The 27299-nt window shown below is 40.0% G+C and overlaps 1 protein-coding gene and 1 long non-coding RNA gene across 15 annotated transcripts in view; one reads left to right on the plus strand and one right to left on the minus strand.

Annotated features, from left to right (window-relative positions):
- The window catches only part of DAB2 (DAB adaptor protein 2), a 942412-nt gene that overhangs the window by 129727 nt on the left and 785386 nt on the right, over nucleotides 1-27299 (minus strand). For 6 of the 14 annotated variants that reach the window (XM_085002157.1, XM_085002155.1, XM_085002151.1 and 3 more), the window contains exon 2: nucleotides 15427-15563. The exons of the other annotated variants lie outside the window; for them this stretch is intronic. The gene's annotated coding sequence lies outside the window, so the exon portion shown is untranslated. The remainder of the gene's footprint in view (nucleotides 1-15426; nucleotides 15564-27299) is intronic. 14 annotated transcript variants of the gene reach the window in all.
- The window catches only part of LOC102163534 (uncharacterized), a 56854-nt gene continuing 42285 nt past the window's right edge, over nucleotides 12731-27299 (plus strand). The window contains exons 1-2 of the long non-coding RNA XR_002339537.2: nucleotides 12731-12882; nucleotides 20916-20988. This is a non-coding gene — a long non-coding RNA (uncharacterized LOC102163534). The remainder of the gene's footprint in view (nucleotides 12883-20915; nucleotides 20989-27299) is intronic.

The raw sequence follows: 27299 nt of genomic DNA on the forward strand, positions 1-27299 counted from the left end.
GTTGGTTGGCCTGACTTTAAGATTACATGAAAAGATGTGCCAAACGTCTAGAGTGTTCCAACTTTTGAGACTTGCACCAAGTGTTTTCAGTATCACTTACTGTTTTATGTGCATGCTTGTCAAAAGCAATTACTCCTGATTCAGCAAAATTCAATGCTTTCTAACAAATGATCAGGAGGGTAAACAACTCATTTACATGGGGAGGTTTATATTTTGAGAAATGCCTCAAGGGAACATTTCCAAGAGGCCAGAAAGGAATTCAGCGAAAAGGAAACAGCAGGAGGATCCTGTATTTCTCTGCAATTCAGCAGTACTGGTTGCCAATACCAACATCATAACATTTCAGAGCTCAATTTTCCATATTTTGAAACTTCATACAGAGATTCCATTCCATCAAGCAAGTCAATCTATCAAACCTGACTTTCGTTAGTTGCTGAACTCTCTATTTCATGGCTCCTGAGCTAAGCTGCAAAAGTCTTACATACTGAGAACAAATCAGAAATGATGGGGACTAATATTAATTCAGTGGTTCTGAAACTTTGGCTTTTATCAGAATTGCCTGGAAGGTCTGTTAAATGCAGACTGCTGGGCTGGACCACAGAGCTACTGCTACTGATTCAGTGAGTTTGGGAGAGAGCCTGAGAATCTGAATTACTAGCAAGTTGTTAGGTGAGGCCTCTCTGATTCTGGGCACCACACTTTGGGAACCGCCATATTAACACTTTAGGCTAATAGGGCCCCAATAACTAGATATTTTGGTTCACTAAAAGGTAGCCTTCTGACTTTCAAATTTTAAGGAACCCGAACATTAGTGGCATGGTCTCTGAATGTGGTAATTCTAAGAGGAGAAGAGGATGGTACATGCAATTGTTGTTTTTCTAAGAAAGTTCTTCTGGGAGCTGGTGACAATGATGCATCCATGTTGAAAGGCAGATTGTCTTTTACTGGGGTGCTGATTATTTTGGTGTAAACGACTTCTCTGACTTCTGTCTGACACTGTTGAATTAACTAGGGGGAGTGGAGATTCTGGGCTTAAGCAAAGGTATGGTGCTTTAAGATTTCATGATATTAACATTCCAAAGTAGTGACCTCTAATCCTATGCCAGTCCTTATTGGGATTATGCCAGGGGCAGAGTATTGACTAAACATAGATGCTTCTTGTCACTTTATTAGGCTTCTGATCATATAGTGTTTTGGTCTTTAAAGCAAAACCTATGTCGTTCTGAACTATCATTCAGCAAAGCACCTTACTTGAGATTGGTTTATTCTGGTTTGGCAACTCTGCTAGTTAAATAATAATCCAATTATTTATTTATTTATTTTTTTTGTCTTTTGTCTTTTGTCTTTTGCTGTTGTTGTTGTTGTTGTTGCTATTTCTTGGGCCGCTCCCGCGGCATATGGAGGTTCCCAGGCTAGGGGTCGAATCGGAGCTGTAGCTGCCAGCCTACGCCAGAGCCACAGCAACGTGGGATCTGAGCCGCGTCTGCAGCCTACACCACAGCTCACGGCAACGCCGGATCGTTAACCCACTGAGCAAGGGCAGGGACCGAACCCGCAACCTCATGGTTCCTAGTCGGATTCATTAACCACTGCGCCACAACGGGAACTCCTAATCCAATTATTAATTAAAAGTGAAATCTATTAGTATTACAGCATAAACTGGAGCTGGGCCAGGAAAACCGGGACCATATAAATATCCAACTTAGTCAGCAAATCCAGTGTTCCAGATGCCGTGTTAATTGTTTTATATATATTTCAATGTTTTCTTTTCACCATGTTTTATTGAAACGGGCAGAACTTCTATTTTACCACCAATTTAGTGAAATTGATTTTCAACTGAATCATACTCATTGGCACCATTTCCCAAAAAGCTGAGGTTTGCCTATGAGGAGCCAAAAGCAACTCCAGTTTTTGCTTAAAAATCACTTAGAGTGGGAGGAAGCTCTAGGAGCCTTCTCTCCACATATGCTTAGGCTACAAGAGGAATATTAATTCGTCTTAACTGGGAACTTTGGGGAATTATAATGTTGGGGCATGTTATTAAATTAATAATGGTATTTAGTATTTATAAATGTTTTCAGAGTCTTTTAATAGCTTTGGGGTCATTTAAGCATTCCTGTAAAAGTGCAATTACCATTTACATTCTACACTTGGTATATTCCAAACACTTTGCAAGGAACTACAGGATGAATAGAATACAGTGATTCCCTCCAGAAATGAAGAAACATGAAACATAAAGAGGTAAAGGGATTTCCTTAGACTCTAAGAGGTCTATCTTGAAACACAGAGGGGATGGCATAGGGAGAGGCCTAGGACTGGAGTCAAGGTTCCCTCATGCTTACTTTATGAGTAATAATACGAAGGAAATAACAGACTTTCTAGTCAAAAATAGCTGGTTTTGATCCCAGCTTTTGTCCTTATTAGCCATATGACACTGAATAAATTCCTTGACCTCTCTGAGCCTCAGTTTAGTTATCTGCAAAATGGGTCCATTATCTTCCTACTTCACACAGTTGTTTTAAAGATTAGAACTAATTTACGTAAAGGACCATATACATAAGAATTCAAAGAACATGGTGATTATTTGCACATATTGGGTATTGGGATTATAAACTGCAGGTTCTGTGGGGCCAAGAAACATGTCTCCCTTGCTCACTGCATCTCCAGAATCTAGCCTGGTGCCTGACAGAGAAGACATTCCTTGAGTATGTGTTGAATGATTAATGTACCATGAATAGTGGCTACTTGCCATTTCATCAGTCACATGGCTTGATATGGCCATTCTCATGCAGATTTTAAAATGTACAAGAGGCCATTCTTGTGGCCTGATCACAGCTGCTTGCAAATGAAACTAGGGAAACATGATAGAGACCATTTATCATTTGTGATACTCTCTCCTAAATAAAGAGAATAACAAATTACTGTTCTTACCCAGAAACCTGATGGAAATGGAAGTAGAAAAGTTGGGGGGGGGTCATGATCCTGAGTTATTATGGAAAACCTCAATAGATTTTCTTGTTGTTGTTGTCATTTTAGCGCCAGACCTGTGACATATGGAAGTTCCCAGGCTAGGGGTCAAATTGGAGCTGTAGCTGCCATCCTACACCACAGCCACAGCAACATGGGATCCTAGCTGTGTCTGCGACCTACACCACAGCTCACCGCAATGCTGGATCCTTAACCCACTGAGCGAGGCCAGGGTTCAAACCCCTGTCCTTATGGATATAGTCAGGTTCAGTTCCACAGCAGGAACTTGTAGATTCTTGATCTTGAGATGGGAATGCATGGCTCAGAGTTAATCGCTATAGAATAGATCCTGTGTCAAGATTTCTGAAGCCCAGTCCAGTAAGGGCGAGTATTTCTTCAACTTGCACACAAATGTGTGTATTCACACATAGAGGCACTCAAAGTATTCAGAGTAGTACATGGGGAGGAACCTTTCCTTAGACAGATTTTAGGATGTACCTGGTGGCCACCTCCCCAAACTAGTAGCCTAATTGATCATGTATCAGGTAAATGTGTGAGTTTTAATGACAGACAAGCCTGGATTTGAAACTCGGCTCTTGTACATCCTAGTTCTTTATCCTGTGCAAGTTGCCTAACCTTCCTGAGTCTCAAAGTACCCATCCATTAAATGGGGATGGTAACAGAACCTAGACATCTACTAGAGTTGTGGGTGTTCAATGTGATAATGCATGTAACATGCCTGCACAGATAAAACACTTGGTAGATACTGGCTATGATAATAAGGATGATGATGTGGGAAGTCAGACATGGTCCCAAACATGATATACTGGTCAGGAGGCCTGGGGAGACCTCAGGATATAGGATCTTCACGTAGGTGAATGAAGGGGAACTGGTGGGTGTCAAAAGCAGAGCTAAGGGGAACCCAAACCCATTTTTATCTATTTAACTATTCTCACAATAACTCTGAAAGCTGTGGATATCCATGAAAACTGCTCTCGTTATTGCACTTGACAGGTCAGTGTTATCTAGTTTTTTATTGTTCTGCAAATTCAGGATTGATTAGAAACATGAATTTCTTTGCATATCTCTGCAATGACAGCATAAGAATGCTGGAATATGTTCAGAGACAATCCTCCTATTGGGTTCTTGCAGCCCAAGTTTACCATCACCATCCATCTCACTGATGATGCTGCAACTTGTGTTTTTTGACCTTCCCTCTCTTGACCACAGGCACACTTAGAGTTGATCAATTCCGATCCCTCTCACTTCCAGGCATCTTGTATTCCCAATATGACATTCTTTCCTCTCATTCAGGAAAAGTGAGCTGATATCCTCAATCACACAAAGGTGTTGGTGATGTATTTCTCTCAAAGGATTCGCAATTTGAAAAAAAAAAAAAAAAACCCTCAGAGAGGGTGATCCTCACCTCAAAGGGATTAATATTTAACACTAGAATTTCAGGCTTTGTGGTACGTGGGAAGGAACAGGTACTGAGGTAGGAACTGGATGATGAGTTGGAGGAAAAAAAAACTAGGATAATTTCTTCCCATCCCTACCATATCCCCTCATCTCTAAATGTCTCCGTCATCCTCTATTCTAGAAGTCACACTCAACTACTGGAGGGAAAATTCACAAACATACAGAGTTTAGAATGGTTGGGTGGACAAATATATTTGAGAACTATAGACTTATGTTAGTTGTTTCAATGTATTAAAATTAAAAGATTAGGGCAGAACACAGGCAGGATCATTTTATACGGCTGTGATGATTTTCTGAGCAGACACTGAACAGTAAATTACAACAGACTCAATCCCAAAATAGACAGTTTGAATTAAGATCCAAAATAGTTATTTTCTTAACCATTACTGGTGGTAACACGTTTGTAGCCAAGGAGATCCTCAATATCAGGCAGTATTTTCATGGATATTAATACTCTATACAATACACTCCATGAGAGTATAGACTTGTTTTTTTCCATAGAGTCTACAGTATGGGTCATGGTGCCTGATACAATCAATTGTAGATTGAACAAATGCAACCCACAAACTTTGGTTATGATGCTGCTTTTATTAATCTTTAAAATTTGTAATTGTGGTTTAAAGATGTAAAATTTAACACCTTAATCAGTTTTAAGTGTGTAGTTCAGCAGTGTTATATGTATATCACATTGTTATGGAGCAGATCTCTAGAACTTTTTTTCATCTTGCAAAATTGAAACTCTATCTATAAACAACACTCTGCATTCCTCTTGAATGCCCCTGAAAACCACCATTACTTTCTGTTTCTAACAGTTTGACTACTTTAGGTACCTCATATAAGTGGACTTGTAAAGTATTTGTCTTTCTATGACTGGCTTATTTTACTTAACATAATGCCCTCAAGGTTCATCCACATTGTAGCATATGTCAAAATTTCCTTCTTTTTTTAAAGGCTGAATTTCATTGTACGTATATAACACATTTTGTTTATTCATCCATTGATGGACACTTGGGTTGCTTCTACCTCTTGGCTCTTGTGAATCTGCAGTGTTGATAGGTGTACGAACATCTCTTTGAAATCCTGCTTTTGATTCTTCTGAACATAGACCAGAAGTGGAATTGCCGGATCATAAAATTTTTGAGGAACTTCATACTATTTTCCATAGTACCTGTACCATTTTATATTCCCACCAACTTTGTACAAGTATTGTAAATCGCTCCACATCTTTGATGATGTTTTTATTGTCAGAGTGTGGCTGACATTAAAATGTGTTGCTCAAGCCAACTACTATAGGGAGTGTAGCTGACGGAGGGTCTCAGCTTCCAACCCTCTGGATCCATCACTGTGTGTGTGTTTCCCAAGAGTTGCTCCTAGCTATGACTGAGCATAGGGTAGCGGGTGGGGATGGTGGAGACTAATATAGGCTAGTTGCTGTGAGGTGCAGGACTTTTCACCAGGCCCAATGAGTTCCCAGTGGGCTGGCCAAAACTTTTTTGGACTTGCATTGCCATCTGCAGCTCTTCCATCCAATCCTCCTTCTTTTCCTTTCTCTTCCAACCAGGAGCAGACCTGTATCCCTGTATCAAGGATCTCCTTGCTTTTTCCTGCTTCCTCCCCCAGTAAATCTCTTGCACATCTAATTCTGTCTTGGCATCTACTTCTAAGCAATGCTGAAATAACACCTCGATATATAGTGGCTAGGTCACAGAGGGATATGGAAAGTTTTACGCTATGAACAATTTAAATTTAACCTGTACAAATTCAGTCCTGTACTTTTTTAAAATGAGTAAGTAAATGCATTTCATCATATCAAAATTATCGTTAGTCTCACTCAAGTGTATTTAGTGTCAACTTTTTTTCTTAGACCTATCTTCTTTCCCCCATCACACAGTCACTCAATAGATATGAAATTAGAAACCTATTGATCTGAATATACATTGAGAAGCAACAAATGCACTTATAGACCCCCCCATAATTTTAGATTTGAATGAAAATCCATCTACTGTGGGTTAAAAAAATAGAGACAGAATTGATTAAGAAAATGTGGTACATATACACAATGGAATATGACTCAGCCATGAAAAAGAACAAGATAATGCCATGTGCAGCAACATGGATGCAACTAAAGATTATCATACTAAGTGAAGTCAGAAAGAGAAAGACAAATACCACATGCTATCACTTACATGTGGGATCTAATATATAGTACAAATGATCCTATCTACAAAATGGAATCAGACTCACAGATAAAGAGAATAGATTTGTGGCTGCCAAGGGAGAGGGGGAGGGGCTGGAATGGCCTGGGAGTTGGTCAGGAGATGCAAACTATTACATTTAGAATGGATGAGCAACGAGGTCCTACTGTATAGCACAGGGAACTACACTTAATCTCTTGGGACAGAACATGATGGGCAATAGTATGAGAAAATGTATATACATGTATGACTGGGTCATTTTGCTGTACGGCAGAAATTGGCACGATATTGTAAATCATCTATACTTTAATTAAAAATAAATTTTTTAAAAAGTGGGTAACAGAATTATTTACATGTTAAGCTTATGTCTCTTCATAGAATCCAGCATCATCTGTAGCCTTGGGCATGAGAACCAAAGCTTAACTTTACAACTGGGTTTACAGTCCTCACTTTGGGTGATTTCTGACATAGAGACACCTTACATGCTTAATATACTTACAAATGAGAACCTCACTTGGAATTTGAACTTCTACCTAATTTTGACACTTAATCATGTATATAATCTTACATGAACTAAGAATTGTTGGCTGTGCATAGGTTTTTCATTTCCTATAGAAAGGTCATTTCCAGATAATGTTTGTGCAATGCAGAGAAAAAGTAGGTATTCAATATCTACTTGTCAATGAATGTATGAAAAATCGATCACTAAGAGAAAGAGATTCAAATGGACATTTAATATTTAGGTCAAGATGCCTTTAGTGGACACAGTTGGTTAATAAAAACCAACAGCTGAAGTGCAAAAGACGATATTTGTTCTTGAACTTAAAAATGATTCTTTCCAACAGGCAGGGAAGGCCATTACTCTGAGGACCCATCCTGCCAGGTCCAAGTCGTTCCCAGGGATCTTGCAGCAGCCAGCAAGCACAGTCATGAACTGGAATAACATTTACTGGAATGGGATGGAGAGGCCTCCTTCTGGATGACTCCAGGGTGATTCACAGGAACAATTTACAAAAATTTCACAGGGTCTCAAATTCTTTCTTGTTTTGAAAAATATATGTATGTCTACACACAGGGCAAAAGAAGATAAAGCAGGGGAATGTGGATCCCCTGGTGATTTCAATGCAGATCATTTTCCCTGGTGATTTCCACGCAGATCCTGTGGTTGCTCTTTTTTTTTTTTTTTTCTTTTTTCTTTTTCAAATGTAATCCAAAAGGCTAAAGGAAACACAATCCATCAGCTGCGAAAAATGACTAAGTGCTAGCTGTTTGCAAAGGTAATACCACGTGACTCCTCCACTTTGATGGTTAAAAAAAGCCACAGTGGGTTGCTTTTCATGCCTGTGTATGTGCTCACGTGCGTGCCTTGGGCTGGGTCAGGTTTGCTCTTGGCCTAGGTCTGCACAGCTCCAGTTGCAGGCAGCCATGGACAATCTGCCTTTTTATTTTGCTTGGGAGCTCTGCTGATAAAGCTGTGTAAAGGGCTCAGGTGTTGACAAGCTGGGCGCTGTCAGTATCTGGGATTACAGGAAATCCATCAAATTACAGAGCTCCTTTCACTCCACACGTGGCAGCAAGGAAATGAACGGAAGGCATTGTCCTCTCTCCCTGTCTCCCTGTCACTGGCAGCCCAAGCCCCTCCTTCAAACTGTGATTCACTATGAACTCTACATGCTAACATTTTAGCAAATACATCATGCTGTTACTATTAATAAATCATAATGGCTTGAATGTAGTTTTCCTTTAAATTTTGCAAATTTAAGGTCTTATTTTGAGAATAGTATACTCCCTTCCCCCAGCATCTTGACTCCAGCACAAACACATACCCACACAGAAGCTGCAAAAGCCTGGGAGACAGTCTGGGTCTTTATCATATTTACATGCAGTAATGAGTCACAGAATCATGGGGTACAGTGGGTGTTGTTCAAAACATACACTTCGAGTCTTTACTCCAAAGGCTTCCACTGGGCATCTTTAGGATTGGGTACCTGTATCTTATATACCAAAATCTGAGAACAAGTGATACATTCATTCTCTAATGTGGTCTCCACCCAGTGCAGTAAGACTCTCATCTTTCTTTTAAAGCTCCTTCTCCCATCACTCTATGCTCGGCTGCAGGCTGTTTCAGGAGCACAGGCTCACCTATCCACCTTAGTTCTCAGCTGTCCATCTTCACTATCCTGTGGCTCTGTGGTATTTCTCTCACCTCCCTCAGCTCCCTTTGGGCACATTTTGTTGAGGCCTCTGTTGTAAACACATTCTCTGTCTGGTTCTGTCCCTGTGCCCAGAGTACCCATTTACTCTCCCACTGCTGTCAAAATCACTGCTGCTGGCTCCTCTCTGTAGAATCTGCTGCCCACCCATGTATAGCAAGTCCCCTCAGGTACAGTGCAAACCGCCGGCTCTTTGAATTGCCAGCGCTGCGAGTATGATGCAATTGCTCATCTGTTTCCTGATCTGTATAAGAGTTGTATTAGATACATTTCTAAAATTCTATGCTTCTAGACAGCCAGTCATTTTCTGTACTCACATCATGTTGGATTATCAGCCTCTCCCACAGCAGCTGTTTTGGCTCATGTGATTTCCCAATCTGTCTTTTGGCTGCCTGTTTGGGAGGTGTCCTGTCCCATGGGACAGAACTTAGCAGAAATAGTGTCTAGGGGTGTGACTAGTTACAGGAGGTCAAGTAGTGAAAAGGATTCACTTGCCAGAGATGGGAGGGTGGTGCCCAGAAGGGAGCCCAAAAGGCAGATGGGACAATGGTGAACACAGGGAGGATATTTAGTCTAGGCAGGTACATACAGACCTGACTCCAAAAAGCAAAGCCCACTGAAGAACCAAAGGAAATTCAAATATGATAAACAAATATTGGGGGTGGTATTTATAAGAGGGGTATTTGGGGAATCTAGGCTACTGGCAGATATACTCAGATTGAAATATCAAAAGCCAAACCCTTTAAGAACCAAAGGGATGTGAGGTATGATGGAAAAAATTTAGGGGGTGGTTGCAAGAGGGTATCAGGAAAAGAACTGCAAATTCAGAGTTGGCTGGCAGTGACCTCTGATTCAGCCTTTTCTGTAAGATATCAACTGCCTGCTGTCTGTTCCTACAGGCAAAGGGGATTTCAGCCTTGTTCTTGGCCCATTCAAGCCTTGGACCAGTCTGACCAAAGCTCTGGGTGTAACAGCAGGTTTGCTCCTCCCGACCCCCACCCCAGGAGGTAGGTATGAGGTTAGACTTGCTTTATTTCCAGTATCTGGGATTTGTGGGTTTGGGACTAAGATGGCATGGATGTACTGTAGCTGTCCCCTCCGTACTTGTGCCACACCTGCCCAGTCCCCTTGACTGCCCTTCTGCCTTGGTGCCCCAATTCCCTGGAGCTTTGCCAGTTGACTTGACTGGGGGTTTATATTAGCTTCCCCGGTTGGGGAAACAATGCACCACAAAAACCAGTGGCTTCAACAACTGATGGTCTTTCACTTCTGGAGCCAGAAGTCTGAGACGACAGTGTCAGGAGAGTTGGTTTCTTCTGAGAGCTAGGAGGAAGAAAGCTCTTCCACGCCTCTCACCTCGCGTCTGGTGGTTTGCTGACAAACGTCTGTGTTCCTTGGCTTCTGCCATATTACTCCAGTCTTTCTATGAATCTCCCTGTGTGTGTCTATGTCCAAATTTCCCCTTCTCAAAAGGACACAGTTGTACTGGACTAGGTGCCACCCTGTTCCAGTATGTCCTCATTTTAACTAATTGCATTTGCAATGACCCTATTTCTAAATAAGGTCACATTCTCAGATATGGGGGCAGGATTTCATTATATGAATGGGGAAATGGCACAATCCAACCCATGACAGGATTCTTGCCTAGTTTTCTTTCTTTTTTTTTTTTTCTCTTTAAACCAATCTACTTTTCTTATATCGGAAATTTCCTAGGCACCGCCCCAGTTATTAAACGGGAGTTGAGCTTTAAACCAGGTGGACCATTTGGAATCACGATACTGATCGCTGGTCACCTGAATTCCCAAAGCACCCCAGCCTAGAATCCTGCCACCACGTTCTGTCTGCCAGATCGGACCCCCTTGATAGCACTGCTGACCCAGGAAAAGATCAGCTGTGCCTTGAAATTTGTTCTTGGGGCTTTGACCAGTTTCCTGTCCCCTCTTTTGAGGCCCTGTTGTGAGACAGGTTAGTGCTTTCCACCTTCCTCTGTTTCTTAACACCTTCTCTAGTTATCTCTATCCTCCTTCTCCAGATGGCCCTGTGTAGGCAGTATCTTGAAAGCCTCATAGCTGAACCCTCAAAATAGTAAGAGTGCTTCCACAGGCTATAGGCATTATCAATTAAATTAATAAATCATATAGGTTAAAGTAACACTTTGTGCTCTAGAATCCACAAAGTACAACCAAGAATACTACCAAGAAGTCACATATGACCTTCAAGTACTTCAGTTATGAGTAATCTACAGGAAATCTCTAGGTAATACAACTTCAGTGATGGGGTTGAATTATCAGAAAGTTATTGGATATCTATAAATCTACCACATATTTAACACCCTGGACAATTCCTTAATTCTCATGAATTATTCATTTGGAAAACCTGTTTTGAGCATTAGCTCTGCATAGTTAGATCGTGGCGGGGGGGCTACAAAAATGAATGAGAATTCTTTAGAAGTGTTTGGAAAAATTGATTTATCTGGGAGTGAAAAACGAGTGTTAGAAGTAGGGGGGTTTGGCCTGTGTTTTTTGCTCAAACACCTAGACCATCACACTCTCTGGAGATGGTTTGTTATTAGAAGCTAATTAGTTCTCTTGGAAGTGAACTTGGACATTTCTTCCTTCTGACATAACTGTGAATCCTCTCCAGGCCTGAGTGCATCGGGGCCAATTCCTCTGGTTAGTTGATATGTAAAAGAACATCTCCAAGAAAAATAATGAGTCCAGAGAAGAAGCAGAGGTGGGGATGGGTGGCAGCAGTGTGAGGGTGGGAAGTTGTAAGGGGGGAAAAATAAAGGGGACTGAAAAGCTGCTAAGTTTTCATAAAAATACAGCAGTAAGAGATTCGGCCAACACAGCTGCCCCGAGCTCTCTTCTGTTTACAGTAATATGGCAATAAAGGGAAATTGTAGATGGATATTACCCAAGGAATGAGCTTTTTCTCAGAAGCATAAATTGGCTTTCAGGCAAGTTAAAAAACAAGGACAAGAAAAAAGTTTCTACATGGGACACAAAACAATTTTCCACCAGGTCAGGCTGCACAGCTGGACCCACCTCAGCTCCAGGGTGGACTTTCCTTACGTTTGCTCCATCACCTGAGGCCTGGGTGGTCCATGACTATGAGCTTCCCACATGGCACTAGATTCTTCCCTGCAGCAACTCATTTAGGCTGCCAGCATGATCACCACACAGCCACGTTAAGTAGGTGTGAGAGAGAGAGGCTGTGGACCAAAATGGCCAACCCAGCTCTGTATACTGGACATAGATTTTGGAAGCACCAAAAGCGGTGCTCTGGGAGCTCTGGGTGTTCTCATTTTAACACCAACTTTACAGCTGAGCTTCTCTGGAGTTTTAATTTCGGCTGAGTTGTTCCTCCCTCAGTATATTAAAGAGTTGTATATTAAAGAGTTGTAGTCTTCTGAACCAATACGTTTTGCCTTTCTTCTTCTTCTTTATCCTCCTCCTCTTCTACTTTAATTCCTCATCTGTTTTTAGTCTTATAATGGCTCTTCCCTCTGTGCTCTTTAAGTCATTCATAACCAGCATGATTATTGCATGTCTTGACTTTAGGAGAGTTGTATCTAGAAACTCGTTCCCTGTCCATCTGTTTTTCTCCATGCCACCACTTTCCTCACAGTCTTTCCTGGTGGCAGAGCTAGAGCTCAGTTGCCAGAGTCTCTTGAACAATGTCTGGCCAGGATGGCCCTTTATCCTAACCTGGAAGTGACAGAGGGGCAATTCTGATTTCCTCACAAACACTAACTAATGACACAACTAGTATTCACCGCAAACTCAACTTTTATTTCTTAATAAAGTGCCTATAGAGTGCAAGACACCATGTGCAGAAGAGTATGTAAAGAATATTGTCACAGCTCCTGACCTCAGAGGACTGGCTATCCAGCTAGAGTGATGAGGCACAGATAAAGATATAGTCCTATAATAACCTATAAGTAGGACAGATGGATGATGTGGGTCGGGACATAGAGCTCAAGGTCAAGAAACTCAGAGGCTAGTCCTAGCTTTGTCAGAAGAAAGGTAAGAACTCATTTTCTCTGGGGCTAAATTCTTGTGCAAAGTGGAGGGAATAAATTCCCTCAGTGTTTCTCAAAGTAGGAGACACAATTTGTGTGTGTGTGTGTGTGTGTGTGTGTGTGTGTGTGTGTGTGTGACATGTAGACTCACAAGTAAGATTAAATAACACAAAGAGAAAGCCAATTTTTTGTTTGTTTTTTAGGGCCACACCTATGGCATATGGAAATTCCCAGGCTAGGGGTTGAATCAGAGCTGCAGCTGCCGGCCTACACCACAGCCACAGCAACGCCTAATCCAAGCTGCATCTGCAACCTACACCACAGCTCACAGGAATGCCAGATCCTTAACTCACTGAGCAAGGCCAGAGATCAAACCAGCATCCTCATGGATACTAGTCAGGTTTGTTACTGCTGAGCCATGAAGGGAACTTCACTAGTCAGATTCTTAACCCAATGAACCACAATGGGAAATCCTCGTTTGTTTGTTTGTTTGCTTTTTGTCTTTTTAGGGCCACAACTGTGGCATACGGAAGTTCCCACGCTAGGGGTCGAATCGGAGCTGTAGCTGCCAGCCCACACCACAGCCACAGCAATGTGGTATCTGAGCCACATCTGTGACCTAAACCACAGCTCTTGGCAATGCCGGATCTTTTGACTCACTGAGTGAGGCCAGGGATCGAACCTGCACCCTTATGGATGGTAGTCAGATTCATTCCAGCTGAGTCATGATAAGAATTCCCCATCATATCTTTTTAAATTCACCTTTGGTCAGAAAGAAATGGTGCAAGAAACAGTCTCAAGGCCGGAGTCTGCCTATTGCAGCAACTAGGACCGAACAATGTTTGGTTTTCATTCTATTTTTTCTTAGGCAAATTATTTTGCAAGTTATTCTCCATGAATGCCAATAGATTTACTTTAAAAATATTGTATTTTAGTATAATAAAGGAGCTGATTTAAAGAAATATATCCAGAAAATAATAGACCATAATGAGTGAGTACAACAAAAGTTGTAAATGTGCTGCTGGAATATTCAAAGTTTAAGAAATACTAAAAAAGCCAACTCAGATTCTTTTCGGCCCTACTTTTTTTTTTCTTTCTTTTTTTTTTTTTTTGATTTTGCAACACTTCCACAGGAATTGCATGGTTAATAGGAGATAATAAGTGCATCAAGATGGTTTACTGACAACACAGTATGGCAAATGATCCATTGGGAAATAATTTGATACAGGTAGCTATGGAGAGAGATACAGACAGATAATAGAAATGTAGATATAGATTGATATATATAGAGAGATGGATAATTAATATATAGATGTAGATAAGTAGATATTGATAATATCTATAAATATAATTATCTGCGATATAGGAAAAAAAATGCGGTATGTTTTCCTTCCCAAGAGGAGAGAGAAGTCTTTGAATTCTTCAGTTTGGATTTCTCTTAATTCAGGCATTATGTTTTCTTATTTTTTCAAGTTTTAACCTGTAGAGGCGTTAAAACTGCTTTGTCTAAGATGGAAGGATTCCTGAGAACATAAAGAGGAATGGTCTCACCTCAAGAAGGTGGTTGGTTAGTGGGGACTAGAGAAAGAAAGGGCTGTGTAACTCTCAGATGTGGCAGACTCTCAGGTGGTAGTGGTAGGGCATCTGTACGAAGAAACTCGGCATTAAAACCAGAGGTCTCATACACCCTTCTATACTATTGCTGTGAATGTAAATTGGTGCAGCCTCTATGGAAAACAGTAGGGCAGCTCCTTAAAAAACTAAAAATAGAACTACTATAGGATGCAGCAATTCCACTCCTGGGCATATATACTAATAAGATGAAAACACTTAATTTGAAGAGATACTTGCACCCCAGTGTTCACAGAAGCATTATTTATAAGAGCCAAGATATGGAAGCAACCCAAGTGTCCATCAACAGACCAATGGATTAAGAAGATGCAGTATGTACATAAAATGGAATAGTGCTCAGTTATAAAAAGGAATAGTACTGCCATTTGCAGCAACATAGATGGACATAGGGAATATTACGTTTAGTGAAATAAGTTATAGAAAGACAAATACTATGTAATACCACTTATATGTGGAATCTAAAAGTATATTATAAATGAATAAATGTGCAAAACCAAAACAGATTCACAGATATAGGAAACAAACTCATGGTTACCAAAGGAGAGAGAGAAAGGGGGGAGGGAAAGATTAGGGGTATGGGATTAAAAGATCCAACTATTATATATAAAATAGATAAGCAGCAAGGATATACAGTATAGCACAGGAAGTATACCCATTATCTTCTAATAACCTATTATGGAATGTAATGTGCAAAAGTACCGAATCACTATGCTATACACCCAAAGCTAACATAACATCGTAAATCAGCTATACTTCAGAAAAAAAGACTAGAGGTTCCCATGATTCCCATGATCCCATCCAACCCCTGCTGTCCCTGCAACACACACACACACACACACCCCTTCCATAGTGGGCTGGGCCAACATCTGGGCAAGTGTTCATGGTGTGAGACCTGTGATGGAGGGCCACACCTTACCAGCTCGGGGGTCTTGGAGGAAGGAAGATGTAGAAGAATGGATGGGATGGACAGTCCTCCTTTCTGAACATCTATGGGACTTCAGACCCCAAAACAACTGATGTCAAACTTCTTATCAACTTTGCTCAGTGAGGGACCTAAATTAGATATATAAAGAAAAAGTAATGTGACATTTGTGGTGTAATTTGTGGAAAAATTCACTCACTTGACAGAGGAGGAAGGAATGGAAACATCTGGAAAGCACAGACTCTCCTTCTCACTCTCTTCCCTTTCTTCTTTTCCCCAGAATCCCTCCTTCCTTATTTTTCTTTCTACCTACTAATCACACATATGTGCACATAAACTAAATGTGATTTTATGTAATGTATAAACATATTATTATAACATAAAAATAAGCCATATACCAAATTTTACATGCAGAAAAGATATAAAAATAATTATATCTGAGATGTGAGATCTTGGAAGTAAAAAAGATGGTTTATTCCACATCCAACACTTGGAAATGACATGGCCATCACACATGGATGAAATGCCAAGAGCATATGCTATGATGGTTACCATCATCGTCTTATGAACACGTATTTAATTAAACCCAGTCTGGGGTTGTGTTTTCATAGTTTAGGTCATTTCTGTGTAAATCTCCAGAAGCATCATGCACATCCATTGGAATGTGTCATCTAAGTATAATTTGTAATTGCACATAATTACTTTTCAAAAGTTGCCACGTAGTACCTAGCTGAGTGCCATGTAGATAATAACTATTTGTGAAATAGATGGATGGATGCTGAATAAATTATTTTTAGTCTGATTTTCTCTACAGTCAAAATTTTCCACCTCATAAAGACTTGAGGAAGCCTTTCCTCTGACATTTAGCTTCCAGCTGTGTGAAGAGGAAAACCATGAGGAATATGGCACCATATTACACCAATTAGTCCTCCTCCCCAAACTGTGACTTTTAGAAATGTGTCATTTTCAGACATACAGCTGATTGCATTGAGTGTGAGTTAGAGACTCTAGAAAAAGACCCCAAGAAAAGTGTCTAGTCAAGAAAGAGAATATGGCACCATATTACACCAATTAGTCCTCCTCCCCAAACTGTGACTTTTAGAAATGTGTCATTTTCAGACATACAGCTGATTGCATTGAGTGTGAGTTAGAGACTCTAGAAAAAGACCCCAAGAAAAGTGTCTAGTCAAGAGAAAAAGGGAAAATGGGCTCTTTTACTTGATTGCCTGATCATTGAGCTTTGTGGCTGGACAGAACATGAGCCTCCCTTTTATTTCTAAGGATAAAACAGGAATATTCAGATTTGCCAAGAGGAAGAATCCACAATTACTTCCCTGAGAATTATGGTTAAGAGGGGACATGTTGATAAAATAGGTTCATAGACACTGGTTCTTGTCTGGTTTCTATTAAATATTCTAGCCTTTTCTGTGAAAAATGGGAAGCTATTTCATGCTTTCATTATTCAAACCGATCTGGTTTCACCAGACACTCCATGGCTATATAGTTAATTCCAAAAGATGAAATATGTTTCCTCAATTTTACATGCAGTTATAAGGAAAGTCTGCTGGGTATTAGACCCACTGTGGTGGCCATTCTAAAGGATATTTGATGGCAGAAACAAGTGACAGTAGAAACCCAAAGATTATTTGCCTGTACTGAGAATATTGAATTTTACCCTAATTTTGTTCATTTGGTCCAATGAATTTTATCCAATTGAGAATATATGCTTAAAAGGCCCCAGGTTCAATTTCCCCAAGGTCCCTACAACATCTGCAAGTGTATTATAAGAAGTTATTTATATTAAAAATTAACAATGTCATCACCATTCTAATCTTTCTGCCCCATTTCCACCCAGTGTCACCTGGAACCTTGTGTCCTAGGACTGCCATTCCCTGCCTCCTCATTATTCCCTCATAGTTTCTCTGGCTGGGTGCCCTCAGGGTTAATGAACACTGATTATGAGTGTGTTCTGAATAAAAGCTAGAATTAGGAATAGAGCAAAGTTATAAAGTCTTCTAAAGTAAAAATTCTGGATTCTTCCTGTTGGAGATAACAATAACACAATAGCCTTAGATCATATATGGAAACAGCCTGCCTAAGCCACAGTTTCCCCATCTTCAAAACAGAAATAATAATAATACCATCCTCATGTGGTTATTTTGAGAATTAAATGAACCATATGCAGAGCACCTAGTACGCTGTATGCGATATAATATGTCCTTATTAAAAGAGTTCTCATTATTTTTTGTTGAAAAGTGTCTCTTTGTGCCCTCTGTTAAGCCTACCCTCTTGTGCATTTCTTACCTAAGAATGATTTGAAGACTATGTGGCACAGGAAAAAAAATTCCTTCAAAGATGCTGAGAGCCAGATGGATGAATCCTAAGTAAGTGTATCTGAGGAAAAAGAAGCCATGGCTAAGGGATGCAAAAAGAAATTCTAATGTAGGTTTTATTACTTCTCCTGGGTCTAGTTTAACAGGCTCCAAATAAATTCTGTTTGCCTCCTGCTCTGTTCTTCCTACACATTCTGGCTGGGTGAACATAGTTTTGTCAGACTCTGACAATTCCTTGGTTAGAAACCTCCATTGACTCCCTGATCTTTACTGAATTACACTCCAAACCACATGATCAGTTTCCAAATTCCTTTGAAACCTCATCTCTCCCAGCTCCTCTTCATAAGCTCTAGCCAGATCAGACATGTTTTATCCCCATGACATGTTCTATTCTTTCCTGCCCTAGGATTTTTGCATGTGGTTTCCTTCTCTAAAAATCTCACAAGAGGGCTAACTCAAAATATGATTTTCTCCCTAATATTCTTCCTTGATCCTACCAGTAAGAAATCTCTCAGGCTTTTGTCTTTCTGTAATGCCTGTTAAAAATTTTTATACTGCACTATGCTTATTTTTCACAATTTTATCTCATAGTCACTTAAGACACCAAACATATTTTTATTATTTACGATGCAGGTCCTAACTCATAATCGGTGATCAATAAATGTTTACTGAATAAATGAATGAATGGCAGTGATTGTATTAAAATTTCTCAATGTGGTTGAGAGGCGAGACAAAGGCCTAAACATAAATAACAATGAAATCACAGCAAGTGCTGGTACCAGGTAAGGTCTGAGCAAGTGACTCAAAATTTCAGGAGAAAACTAAATAATGATATTAACAGGGAGATTCAGTCTTAGCCATCTCTCCACAGGGTACTGAAAGTTGAGAATAATGCAAGACCTTCTCATTACCCACAAAGTAAATGAAAGCCAATTAGGGGAATCATGCTGCCCCCTATATCAAAAATTGCTGTATTTTCTGTGTATAAATATTACTGTGTAAAATATATAAAATTTTCCCCCCTTGGGACAAGGAAATATTATAGAATTTACAAGTAGAACTTACATATCCTCTTTGTTGAAAACAAGCAATCTATTTTTCGGCTATGATTTGGGTTACAAAATCATCATGAGGCAAAGTCTGTAGCAATGGCTGAAGGCTTAGTAGTTTCTGCCACTAAGATAATGATGTTTGGGTCAATTATAAATACATGGATTGAAATTTCTCTCATGGAAATCATTAATATTAAAGCAATAAGGATTTTCACATATCTAGATTTAATGGAAGCTTTAGAAAAACAGGTCCAAGAGCTAAATGAATGAAGCCAGAAAGCAGAGAGTGAGAATGCACTTACTTGCAATTACTGTGTGTTCATTTGGGATTATAATGGAGTGAGGAAGATTGATGAGAGGGAAAAGATACTTCCCATTATGACCTAGGTCAAGTGTCAAGGTTCAGGAACCCAGACGTGGACACTGATCTGAGGGCTTAAGGTCCATCTTGCCTCGATGGTGCTCCCATCCACACTGAAGAGTAGCAGTAATACCATCCCAGGACACACTCACACACTCCTGTGACCACAGGGGAGGCAGAAAGCCAGCACAGGATGTGCTCCAGGCCCAGAAAACGGGAAAATACTCATCGATCTCTCTGCAGAGAGGACCCAATGCCCTAGTCCTGTAGTAAGCATGACCAACTTATCCTGGTCTGCCTGAGACTTCCTCAGTTTCAGCACTGAAAATCCCATGTCCCAAGCAGTCCTTAGTCCTGAGTGAAATGGGACAATGGGTCACCTCACCTCCAGTCAAGAGTGTCATTTAAAGTAGTGCTTCTCAGCTTGCAAGGTGCATCCCCAATGCCTGCAGTACTTGTTACAAGTCACATCCCCATTTACAGGGTGCAGCCTTAGTCCAGGGTGCAGCCAAAGATTCTGCATGTCTAACTAACTCTTGGATGATACGAATGCTGGGGCTGGTCTGGGGACCACACTTTGAATATCAGGGTTTAGAGCACACTTTGTGGACTTAAAGGTAGGTGGGGACCTTGCTTCATCATTTACAAATTGAATATTATTAGTGAAGGGACTTAACCTCACTGAGCCCCAATTTCCTCATCTCATCTCAAATAGAGATTGCTATAATTATCTTCCTCACAGGGCTGTTGTGAGGATTAGTTGAGATATTTATGAGCACAGAAGAGAAGCATGCAGTAGTTTTAACCATTTTCATTAGCATTGGCATTTTTACTGTGTGTCATTGAAGTCATCAAAAAGTTGGTTGATACTGAAAACACAAATACGTTGAAGGCTTCAGGTAAAGTCATGGTTGAAGGACTCATAAGCACTGGCATTTTCAAGGCAAATCAGAATGTCTGAGGCAGAGGCATATCATCAGATTGGATGGAAAAGAGGTTTGACATATTAGGTAAACATTAAAATTTATGTTTATGTAACATACTAGTCTTTTACACTTTGCTATACAATCTACCTCCCTGTTTTGAGTTCTCTGGAACAGTAGGCAGGCTGCAAAAGTCTAAATATCTGAACTCACTTAGAGGAAACTGGACCCACTGAGCAGTTATGCCCAAGGCTCAACCTCAGGTATGACTGGACTTCATGGCCTGTGCTGCCATTTGCCCTGCGAACCTGGGGAAGTTATATAACAACTTTGAACTTCAATGTTCTTACGGCCCACATGGATAATGATTCCTACCTCACAGACCCATGTGAGAATCAAATGTGAAGTCCCTGTACAGGTCTGGCCTATGTTAAGTGATCAATAACTACTGGCTAGTGTTATAATCATCCTATTGATGTAATAACAGAACTATTTCTGCTTAATATTCATTGATAAAGGCAAATGGATTGAATGTTTCTCACATGTACGGTTCTCGAAATGTAATAAAGCCTTCAAACCTTTTTTCCAGATCTTGCTGGTTGGTACCTGACCAAAAGGTGAGGAGCCATCCAACCTTTATTCCCTGCTCTATCATGTGAGCCCCTGAAGCACAACCCATCTTCATTCTTACTCGCTGGAGCAGGGACCTAGATTGACTATTTTGTTTATAAAGAAAACCATGCCTGGGCCAACGGGCTATACCTGAAGATCGTCATTTTCCATGCATTGGCTGATTCGACCTGTCTTATTACAGGGGCTGAACATTTGGATCTGAGAATGGAAATTATGAAATCAAGGTTGGGGAGTGGCAGTTCCTGGTAGGCAAGGTAAGATGCAGGAAATTTTTAGATTTGAGAGCTATGAAGCAGTAATGGTTATGTCAGCAGTTGGGGTAAGTACTCGCTTCTATTTAAATCCTCACTTTATCTATAAGACATATTTTCTGAAGCTAAGCCACATTTCTGATGTTGCAAGAAAGGGGATCAAAAATATTTAATCCCAGATCCAAGAAACAAGATTTTTCTCCTGTCCAAACCTTGGCAGACCCATGTCTCAGAAAAATAAAACAGCAGCTCACAAACTCTCCCTTGGAATAAATTAACCAAATCCATACATACTTTCTTGCTTCTCACACCTGGATGCCCTCATTGGATATAGAACTGGGTTATGAACTTAAGCCTCAGTTCAGTGGGAGGAGCTTTGGTTTGGAATCAGTTTAAATTCTGGCTTCTCCACTGAGGAACTGTGTAATTTTGAGGAACTTATTTAACCTCTCTGATCCTCATTTTTCTTCTTTATGAAATAGCTTTAATTCCTTCTTCAAAGGGTATTGGGAAACGTAAATGACATAATGTTCAAAATGACTCCCACGGAGTTTAGCTCATAGAAAGGATTTGATACATACTCATTTTCTTTCTCTCTTCCCCTGCACTTTGCAACTTAATGTGCATTTGCCTGTTCCTCTTGCTGCTGCCTGCCATCTGCTCCACCTTTGAGATGGAAAGTTTAATGCCTACCTGTAGGTGTTCATGATCTGATATGGAGCATCCCTAGTTTCCATGTCTGGCAGGTTACCACCCAGCATGGGGTACTATAGGCCCTCCATCCAGCTACCCTAGAGAAAGACATCATCAGCATTCCTTACCTAATATTGCTTTGCATTACTGTGTATAAAAGCCAAATAACTCCTCTGTACCATGCTCTGGCGGCCAGAACACGCTGACATGGCAATGGTGGCAGTGGGAGGTCAGTGACCTTTTGTCCTACTTCTTACCAGCTGGAACAGAGCACCTATCAGTGGAAAACCCTACAAGAAGCCTGTTTCTTAGTTTGGCCAAAAAAAACCCTGAAAGTCTCAATTTTGAAATTGCCACACTCCTCTTTATATAAGTATTATGCCCTCTGGCCATAACCTCATAAGAGAATTTAGAATGTAATTGAAGTAGTTTCCTACAGTTTTAAATACAGATGAATCTAGGAGTCCAATCATAGCCTGAAAACAAGGGTCTGTACTCACATTTATTACAAATTCCTCTAAATCTTTGCAAAGTGGGGTACATAAGTTTCCTGCTCTTTAGTCTTCCATAATTTCATATTTTAGAGCTACTAAAAGATGTAGTATATAGATTATGAAGCTCATTTTATTGGAAGCTTGGATCAATAAGGATGATTTTGTCCTAGATGAATATTAAATAAACTGTACTCACACTGTGATTGAATGAAATCTTTTATGTATGTTTCCTTTAAGTCTTTATAAGAATCCAATTTCCTTCATATACAGCAAACATATGTGTCCCTGTGTGTTTTTGAGTAGAGAGAGCACAAGCCATGGAATTAAGCAATTTGAATTTTAGCTAGAACTTCTCTTTTTGATTAAGTGATTTTGTGAAAGCGGCTTACATTTGAGGGTTTCATTTGCTTTGTTTCTATAATGATGGTTTGGACCAGTAAACTTCAAGGGCAAACTCCAACCGTGAAATTTTGTAATTCTGTGGAAAGTCCTTATTTTTTCATAAAATGTGCAATTGCTGATTTTGCTATCAATTGTTCCTCTTTTATAGAAATGTATAGAAAGTAGTCCTAAGACTATGCATACAATTGTTCATTGTATTAAAAAGCAACTTTCCTTATGGTAGAGCACCAGGTCCTTGTAACTGAGTAGGCAATGATTTAACAGCCTGGGAAAATTAGCTAGAAAGCTGAACAGCCGTCAATGAACACAATGTGAAAAGGGGGGAATGTTGAGCACTGCATTCTAATGAAATAGGCCTTTTTTTAAACTTCACTGACAAGTCATAGAGCACATTCTTTGTTCTAGGTTTAAAGGAAAATTCATCTGTACTTTTCCAAGTCAAAAATGAAATATCAAATACAAGTTGTGATTTTCAAAAGATGTAACAATATATATGGCAAGGGCCCCCACCAATCAGAATAAATGTCAACCACAAAGAATAGCCATCTTGGATAGAGACAAGCTTTAAAAGACTAAACCAAACCAAAGGAAAAATAACTTAAAAGTACTTTTCCTGCCCCCATCCTCAAATGAGAATAATTTATTTTTAACAAATATGTATATCTCCAGTTTGAAAAGAAACAATCAAATGAGGAAGCATGCATCTGATCTCTGCCTGCTTCCTATTCCATTTCGTCTCCCCTCCCCCTCCATCTCACTGTCCATCCACAGGAGCCTTTTCCTACCACTGCCTTGACTGCTCTTCCTGCATCCTTGGACAGCAGATTCCCAGTTATCTTTTACTTTCCAGAGAGTACCGTACCATCTCCCTGAACAAGGAGAGAGATGTTCTTGGCTGTCTTAGGTAATGTTCATTTCTAGTTACTCCCAGCACATTACCCTGTCTTGTTTTCTCCCAGCATATAGAGATAGCTGAAGTTCTGTTTCTTTTCTTTTCTTTTTCTTTTTTTTTTTTTTTTTTGCTTTTTAGGGCCACACTCGTGGCATATGGAAGTTCCCAGGCTAGGGGGCAAACTGGAGCTGCAGCTGCCAGCTTACACCACAGCCACAGCAACTGGGGATCTGAGCAATGTCTGCGACCTGCACCACAGCTCCTGGATCCTTAACTCACTGAGCAAGGCCAGGGATTGAACTCACATCCTCATGGATACTGGCTGGGTCTGTTACCACTGACCAGAACTCCTAAAGGTCTGTTTTATTTAGGTTCAGGAACTACTGAAGTTGTTTTATTTTTATTCAATACATGTTTACTTTCTGTCCATTCCACTAAGGTCTGCATAGAACAGAGGACTGGGGCCCTCTTGTACATGCTTTGCCAAGAATTAAAAATGTGTTATTTTGCCAAAGGGGAAGAGAAGGGGGGGATGGACAGGGAGTTTGGGGTTGGTAGATGCAAACTATTACATTTAGAATGGATAAGCAATGAGGTCTTGCTGTACAGCACAGGCAACTATATCCAGTCTCTTGGGATAGAACATGATGGAAGAGAGTACGAGAAAGAGACTGTATATATATATGTCTGACTGGGTCACTATGCTATACATCAGAAATTGGCACAACACTGTAAATCAGCCATAATTAAAAAAAAATCAGTGAACATGCGTGTGCATGTGTCTTTTTTAAGGAAAGTTTTGTCCAGATATACATCCAAGAGTGGGATTGCTGGGTCATATGTAAGTTCTATGAATAGATTTCTAAGGTATCTACATACTGATCTCCATAGTGGTTATACCAGCTTACATTCCCAGCAGTGCAGAAGGGTTCCCTTTTCTCCACACCCCCTCCAGCATTTGTTATTTGTGAACTTATTAATGATGGTCATTCTGACTTGTGTGAGGTGGTATCTCATGGTAGTTTTGATTTGCATTTCTCTAATAATCAGTGATGTGGAGCCTTTTTTCATGTGCTTCTTGGCCATCTGTACATCTTCCTTGGAGAAATGTCTATTCAGGTCTTTTGCCCATTTTTAAATTGGGTTGTTGGCTTTTTTGCTGTTGAGTTGTATAAGCTGCCTGTATATTCTAAAGATTAAGCCCTTGTTCGTTGCATCATTTGAAACTATTTTCTCCCATTCTGTAAGTTGTCTTTTTGTTTTCTTTTTGGTTTCCTTTGCTGTGCAAAAGCTTTTCAGTTTGATTAGGTCCCATTGGTTTATTTTTCCTCTTATTTTCTGTTGCTTTGGGAGACTGACCCGAGAAAACATTTGTCAGAGAATGTTTTGCCTATGTTCTCTTCTAGGAGTTTGATGGTGTCTTGTCTTATATTTAGGTCTTTCAGCCATTTTGAGTTTACTTTTATGCATGGTGTGATGGTGTGTTCTAGTTTCATTGATTTGCATGCAGCTGTCCAGGTTTCCCAGCAATACTTGCTGAAAAGACTGTCTTTTTCCCATTTTATGTTCTTGCCTCCTTTGTCAAAGATTAACCTATGGTCAATTAATCTTTGACCATAGGTGTCTGGGTTTATTTCTGGGTTCTCTATTCTGTTCCATTGGTCTATATGTCTGTTTTGGTACCAGTACCACACTGTCTTGATGACTGTGGCTTTGTAATATTGCCTGAAGTCTGGGAGAGTTATGCCTCCTGCTTGGTTTTTGTTCCTCAGAATTGCTTTTGTGGCACTGCAGCTCTATTCACAATAGCCAAGACATGGAAATAACCCAAATGTCCATTGACAGATGACTGGATTAGGAAGATGTGGTATACATACACCATAAAAAAGAATGAAATAATGCCATTTGCAGCAACATGGATGGAACTAGAAACTCTCATACTGAGTGAAGTAAATCAGAAAGAGAAAGACAAATACCATATGATATCACTTATATCTGGAATCTAATATATGCCACAAATGAACTTTTCCACAGGAAAGTAAATCATGGACTTAGAGAACAGACTTGTGGTTGCCAAAGGGGAAGGGGAGGGGGTGGGGTGGTTGGGGAGCTTGGGGTTTATAGATACAAACTATTGCCTTTGGAATGGATTAGCAATGAGATCCTGCTGTATAGCACTGGGAACTATGTCTAATCACTTATGATGGAGCATGATAATGTGCAAAAAATAGAATGTGTACATGTATGTATAATTGGGTCACCATGCTGTACAGTAGGAAAAAACTGTATTGGGGAAATAACTATTTAAAAATAATAATAATAATAATAAATCATGAAACACAATGACATTTTGGGTAAATTTTCCACAAATCAATGAAGTCAAAATGACAAAAAAAGTATCACTTTGAACACTCAGATCACTGAATTTAATATTTTCTTCAGACAGACATTTACAGAATGATATTTCTGTCCCTCCAAAATTCATATGTTGAAATCACCTCCCCCAAAGGCCTTGGAGGTGAGACCTTTAGGTGGTGATTAGTTCATGAAAGGCATTAGTGCCCTTATAAAAGAGACCCCAGAGAGCCCCTTGTCCCTTCTGCAATGTGAGGTTACGGCTAAAAGGCAATGTCTATGAACATGAGAGTGAGCACTCACCACACACTGGATCTGCTACTGACTTAATCTTGGACTTCCCGGCCTCCAGACTGTAAGAAATAAACTTCTGTTGTTTATACGCCACCTATCTATGATTATTTTCACTATGCATGGACAAAGAGAAAGATATTGGAACAATGAGAAAGGGCAAATGCAAAAATATTAATAAGATTTAAGATATTAACAAAAGGATAGATTTCATGAAAGTAATTCAGAGGGCAATAAATTTGAAGAAAATAATAACTAGCAATAGTAGACTTTGTGGCTGTACACAGACATAGTCTTATTTTTTGACATTTGAAAGATTTCTTAAAAGTTCCTAAAGGTTTCATACTGCATCCTGAGAAAGACTGGAGGTAACTTAAAAACAGAAATTCCAGGGCGCAACTCCAGATCTAGAATTCTAGGATTCTGAATCCTAGAGTGGGGATGGGCGGGGAGGAAGGAAGAGGTATCCCAGAAGAATATTATGTTTAGGCAAATTTGGGAAGACTGAGCCAAGGAATGCTTATTACATGGGTAATACAGGATACACAGAGATGATGATGATAGTCAAGCAAGAATATTTTATGAAATTCTTTACATGAATAAACCAACGTTAAATTAAACCTAGAGTTCCCATGTGGCTAAGTGGGTTAAGAACCTGACACTGTCTCTCTGAGGATGTGGGTTCGATCCCTGGCCTCGCTCAGTGCTCAGTGGGTTAAGGATCTGGCATTGCTGCAAGGTGTGGTGTAGGTCACAGTTGTGGCTCAGTCTGGTACTGCCATGGCTGTGGCATACACCTCAGCTGAAGCTCTGACTCAACCCCTAGCCTGGGAACTTCTATATGCCACAGGTGTGGCCCTAAAAAGAAAAACATAAATTAAATAAATAAAACCTATTGTATACTCACTACTGTATCTTTGTTACTTTCCATTGCTTCTTATATATCTAAGATCAGAATTCAGTAAATACTTTGGATGAAAAATTTAAAAGTTTAAACATTCAGAACTCTCATTATCAAGTTTTTTTTTCCCTTCATTTATTGACTCTTAAGGACCTATTCTTTTCTTTTACTTATAACCTACATATACAGATGCCCGCACTCATGCGCACGCGAACACACACACAAAAACACACCCACACCCACCCACACTCAGAACAGTTCCATGGCAGCAAAGAAATCCTCACAT

Source organism: Sus scrofa, chromosome 16 (genome assembly GCF_054392235.1).
Source record: "Sus scrofa isolate SSC_HxYL_T2T_F1_AM1 chromosome 16, Sscrofa_HxYL_maternal_Yorkshire_Landrace_v2.0, whole genome shotgun sequence".
Taxonomy (NCBI): Eukaryota; Metazoa; Chordata; class Mammalia; order Artiodactyla; family Suidae; genus Sus; species Sus scrofa.